This window comes from Lepisosteus oculatus, chromosome 19 (assembly GCF_040954835.1).
Source record: "Lepisosteus oculatus isolate fLepOcu1 chromosome 19, fLepOcu1.hap2, whole genome shotgun sequence".
NCBI classification, from domain to species: domain Eukaryota; kingdom Metazoa; phylum Chordata; class Actinopteri; order Semionotiformes; family Lepisosteidae; genus Lepisosteus; species Lepisosteus oculatus.
Genome location: NC_090714.1, coordinates 13,754,499 through 13,761,711, shown reverse-complemented (window position 1 = coordinate 13,761,711; position 7,213 = coordinate 13,754,499). Strand labels below are relative to the sequence as shown.

The 7,213-nt window shown below is 41.2% G+C and overlaps 1 long non-coding RNA gene across 1 annotated transcript; it reads right to left on the bottom strand.

The window, feature by feature from the left end:
* LOC107079011 (uncharacterized) lies at positions 1 to 2,406 on the bottom strand. The gene is made up of 3 exons (XR_001479983.2): positions 2,363 to 2,406; positions 1,628 to 1,678; positions 1 to 857 (listed from the first exon to the last, which is right to left on the bottom strand). It is a non-coding gene; the product is annotated as an uncharacterized lncRNA (long non-coding RNA).
* Positions 2,407 to 7,213: the final 4,807 nt, after the last annotated feature.

The following is a 7,213-nucleotide window of genomic DNA, read 5'->3' as shown; positions in this document are numbered from 1 at the left end:
TTTATTACAGCATACAAGGGTAGAAAGCATAAAAACAATTACAATATATAGCAGTGTTATTGTACTGGTATCCAAAGTCCCAGCTCGGTCCCCGGTGTCTCTTAATTAGCTACCTTTGCCGTCCTTTTCTCGCTCACCAGGATTCGGATTATAAATAGGGGCCGTCCCACGCCGAGTGAGGGGGTGATCTTGGGGGGGGGGGAGTTCGGCTGTCACCCCGTTGCTCTGCCGGTACAGGTGCTCAGCTGGGCTGCCGAAAAAGAAAAACGCATGAAATGTTTCTTACAGATTTTGCTAAATCCAGCAACCGTTTTCTACGGGAGATTGAGCCAAAATTTAAATCTCTTGCTTTTAACCTTTCGGGCAGGACAGAAGCAGGTGGTGTTTTGGGAGCAGATAAGCGGTTTCTCTCTCTCTCCTCGCACCGTTGGAAACCGTTTTCTCGCCGGGTCTCACACGGCTGGGCTCCAGTTACCGCAAACTCAAGTTACGAGTTTCCCCCAGTTCAAGCTAAACAGAGCGGTCGGTGCGTCTTCATGCAAACCGCCTCCGGAGGATGAAAACCCAGCCGGAGCTGCAGGGCACAGTAAGGCCGCATACAGGACCGGGTCTAGTACCAGCGGTTTGACTCGCCTGGTCCGAGAGTCAGCGATACCGGTAAGAGTTACAACGCCACCCTGAAAGCGATCTTCAGTCCTGGAGGAAGCCGGCTTGAAAGTCCGCTTTGAAGAAGAGACCCGGACTCGCCTGTGAATCCACCGCGGTACACGAGTGGGTCTGCGATCAGGTCTCCACGCCCTGGAGGATCCGACAGCCGCCGATCAGAGCCCAGAGACTCGCCAGGATACAGCAGAAGCCTGGAATGCCAACAAAAAAAACAGCGTCTTGTTCAGGTAAAACTAAAAAAAAAACTAGCAGCTTAAAGAAGTTGAAGGCACAATTTAATGTTTCTCTTCGTCGAAGACGCAAAACCTACAGCCCGTCAAATAGCTCCAACAAAGTAAGTTTGGAAATCTACCTTTACACCCGATTTTATTACGTCTTCCACCCGGTTCGAGAAAGACCGACAGGCTTAGCCCAGAATCCCGCAGCTCCATATAAACGGTACATTTTAGAAACTTTCTTTGCTTCCAAACTCGCTATTTAAAGGCGAAGATGCGATCCGGTCCCAGTACTGCTATAAAGGAGCGAATTGAAGTCTAATTGCAGACTGACCGCACCTGCCTTCTCAATCACACTCGGCCACTCTGCTGTTAAAGAGCGACGTGTACAAGTCCCATTGCATGACCAGACACTTGAGACTTCAAATCCTCTAACAGTGACTATTTACTTCTGATCCTGCTAATTAAACAGTTAACACATGAATAATGAATCCAACTCTTTACAGACTCCGTTGTTTTAATTGTTGTGATGCAAACTGGAAGCCAAAACGGACATTTATGAATATGTATTATACGCATCAAAACAACGAAATAATTTCTATGAACAGCAGGCTGACAGTGTCAAAACCAGTTCTGTCGTGGAGAATTCTAGTATCGCCTAGTCTTCTTTTGAAAAAGTGCATCACGTTATCCAAAATATTTCAATAGGACAACCGAAACGAATAATAAGTAAGGTTTATACTTACATTGATCATTGCAGCAGCTGAGCCAAGAGTGTCCTGCCCGAAGACCCCACACTGGAAACAAAAGAACGCATGTATTAAGACAACTTAAAGATCATTTAAAACAAACGTTCATTAGCAAACGGTGTGTTCACCAGGGCAGACAACGCAGAATTTATTTCAATAGCATACGTGTAAAGGAATTAATTAATGTTTATACTCCCATTATATAATGCGAATCTTGTCCTGCCCGAAGACACGCAACTGAAAACGCAAAAACGGCAAAATTCAACATTTAACTTAAAACGTATTCGTTGAAACACTTTAACGACAAATATAAGAACATAACCATACAACATACGCTGGAAAATATACAATTCCCAGAAGGCTATTTTCGGGTTGGATAAATTCACAGGCTTGATTTTGCGCACAAAGTTCACGAATTGTTTGATAAAGAGAACATGCGGAAAAATACGCTTTCATTCGGCAAATACAGCAATGTCTTGACTGCTACAACAGAGCTCTTCTTCGATGTAGAATAAATACATGCGTTGTCTGTGTAACACAAACGCCAGGTTAAAAATAAGCGAAGCGTTGAAAAAAAAAAAAGACATTGGGGAAAAGTGCTATTTAGCTTCCAACGAAAATAAGTATTTTACCCCCCCTTCTCCGGAGATGTATAGACTACATAACTACATGAGTTACATTTTATCTACATTCAAGTAGAGGAAAAATAATCAAAATGCGGAGCAAACTCACCCAGCTCCCTTCTCTCTCGCAGAACCCGGCGGACAGGTGCGCGGGGCGTGGCCTGCGAGCGATGTCATTCGAGTGGGCGTGGCTACAGACTGACGGCGCGGGTAGCTTTTTCCCCTGGCTCCACCTGAAAAGGTGTGGAATAAATCGAGCATGTTTTCAGAAGCCACCTTGAGTTACAAGTTTCAAAATCATTTTTTTAGTCCTATGGACATCAGGGTAATCGCAGTTAGTACGTTTAATCTTTATTAGTATTTGAGAGTCACCGGAATTGAATGAAAGCATTTAGAAATATGTAGACGAGCTGTTGGGTCTAAAGTCTTTAGCAGGACACTTACTGTTCTATAAAAGTTTATTTTAATGCTGCATGATTCATTGGAGGATTCATTCGATTTTTTCCCCTGCCTGAAGCCCTGTTGATCACGTGGGAAATCGGAGAAGCTTTTCAATAGGAATGGTGCAACCTCAACTTTGCATCTGTAATGTGGACCCAAGCTATTTGGTTTGTACAGTGATCCTCTGACCCTCTGTCATGTCCTTGACCCTGACCTTGTAACAACTGTATCATGCCTATGCAATAAAGTTAAGGTGTCTCTGGAGGTCTCTTTTGTATACATTCACTAAGGTCTATGAACTCTGTCCTCTGGTGTTGTGGTACCATTGGATAATCACTGATGCTTTTTTGATTGCTGTATCCTAACATGTAATAATGAGGGAAAGTTGGGATATGAACTGGTTAGGTTTTAATAGAGACAATTCACTCCTTGCACTAAGTAGCTTTTGTGATGCAGTTGTCACACCTGTAATGCACAGATTAAATAGCCTGAGACTTGCAACTGCAGGAGAACACTAGTATTGAACCGGACCAAGGCAGCACAGGCTCATCGGTGCTGTTGGAGCACAGCAACCAAGGTGCCAAGCTGGGAGATAATTTCCTGGCTGGAATTAGTCTGTTACCCCCTCAACTGAGGCAATTTTCAGCAGCTGCTGTAGGGCCAAATTCAAACGTGTGGAGTGGCTTAACTGGCAATCGGAATTGTGTAAGGACCCTGCCCTGCATCCCCACCATAAGCCTGCCCAGGAACCTTCGACCCTTTGGAGACGCCTTTTCTGCAAAAGGCTGGGCTGGAGCAGGGATCTCCCTACCTCTTCCTGGAAAAATGCCAATTGAGGTGGGTTTTACAAGTCACCCATTGTTTAACTTGGAGCACAGGGGAAAGCTACTGTGCTGTTAAGAAATTTGTTCACTCTCAAATAGGAGCTCCTTGCCTTGTAGGGTCTTCTGGTTTGTGTTGAAGCTCTTTCAGAAATTTACATCAGCTGCATAGTTAGTCCAGGTCCTTAAATAATCCTTTAATAGTTAAGTATAGAACATGCTGCGCTCAAGCTCCAAAAAACCAGGGCTGAGAGAGTTTCTGCTTAATTGAGAGCAAATACGGTTGTGTTTCTAAAGTGCAGTGATAGAGCACATCTATTTCAGTAAAGTATCAGATTTAATTGTTGGGTGTTCCTTGGCACCATTCTTCCTTAGATATTTTGTATTGCTACTTTAGATATGGCATTTGGGAGGGGAGTTGGGGGCAGGCATGTGTGTTTTTGGTAATGTAACAGTAATACATATGCAGACTTTCCTTGAAAATACTTAAACTGTTTGACAAGAGCTGTACCTGAACATTTCAGGACCTAACGGTCTCGTCTTCATGGTTTGAAGATGGGGTAGTCATTTCACTACTGCATAAAAACTGAAGTACAAGACAAAGTCCTTTTGAGTAAATAGTGCTTTTAGTACTTGACATATTGGCTGGAATTGACTTCATCTGTCACAGAAATGCAGTAATACAAAGTGGACAAACCAACCACTCAGGCATCAACTGACACCTCTCCCAGCAGAGAAGATAGAAAATAAATGACTGGGGAAAAAATAACAAGCCCAGGTTATCAGTCTAGACTGAAATTTAGCCAGGAGTCTAAGGTTAACACCCCTACATTTTAATCTTTATGTACCTTGCTTTAACATCTTGCTCAAATGACTGAACCTCTCACAGCAAGGGATAAGATGGAAGAGCACCACCTACTGGTCTTTCCCACCCCATACACAACTTGTAGTAATAGTCTGAAGTTCCAGGTTCTGTACCAGTTCTGAGTAAGCTCAGACTTGTGTAATATGAGACCAGGATACATAATCGTAATACTGTTGCTTTTTTTCCAGATCCACTTCCTGACTGAAGAAGTGAGGAGTTTTTATTGGACCAAGCTCAGAAACCAGATACAAGCTCTATTGTCAGCTGGGGAGCTGGAGTACCTGTATTTCCTATTGGTCAGTTGTTCATATACCTGTTTCTTCTGGACAATAAGCAGAGGCAATTCCTATTGGCCAGATGTAAGAAGAGGAGCCAATTGTATCATTTTCTAGGTAGATAGTGACAATGCTAGATGATAATTTTCATATCACACTAGAATGGAGGATATGTTTGAAGTTCTTGATAGTATAGAACTGATAGGATAACAGAAAGACACATTCTAACCTCTGAATCATTTTTACATCTTCATCAATACTCTTAGCATTAAAATGACCACAAACAAGTTAGAGCAGAGCTCTAATAAGTATCATGTTTGACAACAGAATCCATCTTTTACAAACATAATTGTGTATATAGGCATGCAGATATATAGAAATGTTTCTTGTATGTATCTTGTGTGGTGTTTATTCTGACATCTGTGGATGTTGTTTTTGTGCAAACTCTGAGGTTTTGGTTTGACTGCTAAGACTAACTATACATCATGTAACTTCAGTGAAAACATAAAAAGTGCATCATTTACAAGCTATGAAATATTTAAAAAGAATATAATTTGATTGCATTTCTACCCTTGTGTCATTGTTAATTGACAACAAAAAAAACACATTTTAATGTTTTTAGCTATTACCTAAACGTAAAGTAGGCTTTGCCATTCATGACATTCATGCAGAAATGTAACAGTTCAATAGATGTGCTGTATCAATGATACAGCCACCGTACAAACACAAGACACAGGAAGTGTGAGTATAGCTTGATCTGGACATTCATGCAGAATGGCAACATTTGCACAAGAGCATGCAAGTGAGGTGAAAGAATTTAGGAGTCTCCAGTTTTAATCGAGAGCTCTGCACTGTGGTTTATTTCAGACCTGAAGACTTCATCTTCTTGGAAGGAGAGATCCTGCACACTGAGCTTGTTGGAGGACACAACTGCCACAGTGCAGGTAGGAGTATCTCTGCTCTGTAGGCACTCACCCTGTGTTTTCCAGTCCAAGTTTGTTTGCACAAAGCACCCTGTCAAATGTAAAGCATTTTGTAAAATAACAGCTCTTCCCTCATGTATTCCTGTCTCTGTCCTGATCACATGTGCCAGAGTCCTTCTGCAGCAGCATTTGGATATGAACTGGATTCTCTAGCTATAACTCTGTCCACTTGCTTCATTGGTAGAATGTGTGAATGTTCTTGTAATGGTTTATGCATGGAAGGTAAATATTTGATGTTTAGTTTCTCATGTTTAGACTTCATTCTGAACTATGAATTTCTGTTTTTATAACTTTTGTGATGCCACTATGGGCAGTGTTTTCAATGGGAAGTACTTAAAGAAGAGTGCCATAGTCCTACCTGCAGGTCATATAAATTGAATCCAGAAATGACTGAGAGTAGAAACTGAAGCCAAGCTGCACACAAACTACATCTGACTGTATTTGGTGAGTATGCAATTTACCATTTGGAAAAGGACTTAGAGAATGTGTTGGGAGACAAAGGAAAAACAAAGACTTGTATTAAACTACACCATAGCGAAACAAAGAAAGGGCAAGGGAAGAAGAGAGAAGTAGAAAAAAAAAGGTAAAGAAATAAGCAAGAGACCCGCAGATAGTATAAGATAGCAAAAGACATACTTTTTGATCTGACGTTTTGATCTTTAACTCACCAGGTCTGGAACTCCTGTCTGTTTCTTTAAGACCTAGTTACCTGCCGCAAGAGTTTAGGCAGGTGGTTGTAACTCTTGTGTATATTCCTCCTGGTGCCAATTATAAAACTGCCTTGGAAATTATTTAGAATTATATTGAAGACCTTGAGTTAATATCAACTGATGCCCCCAAATTAATTCTGGGAGATTTTAATGGCTGTTTGCTGAAGCCAGTTCCCCCTAATTATTATGATTATGTAAAAGGATACAGATCAAGACCTAGAAGGACCTAGAGCATTATATATGTTAGTTATAGAAACATTAAGAATGTCTATGAAGCTTTTATCAAACCACTGACAGGATGATCTGATCTAATTGCTCTTTTTACTTATTACCATCGTACTGACAGAATTTAACAACGCTGGAGCACAAGACAAGAGTTGTGCATGTGCAGAATGACTAAAGTGTCCAGCTTTTGGAAATCCAAATGTCCAAATTAGAAAGTGATGTTGAGGATATTAATGCCCAAGCTTGTGTTAGCACCTCCTAAATACATTTTTGTGTTGAAAATGTGATCCCATCTAAACAAATGTTTATCTATGCAAACAGTAACCCCTGGGTGACCTCAAAGATGAAAATATTGCTGGTGGAGAAAGAGTTTGCATTCAAAGGTAATGGTAGATTGAGAGGGAAAGGGATTCAAAGGATGATATAAGAAGAATTGAAACAGGTTAAAAGAGGTTATAAATCCAAGGTGGAGAAACTCATGAATAGAAATAATGCACAGGTGGCATGAGATCAAAATTGTACATTGATTGGGCAGGTTCCCCATAGTAACAGCTTACTTGAGTACACACCCCACCATGTAAATGAACTGAATTTGCTCAGTTAGAGAGTAGTGACCCAGCAGAACCCATTTTTACAATGT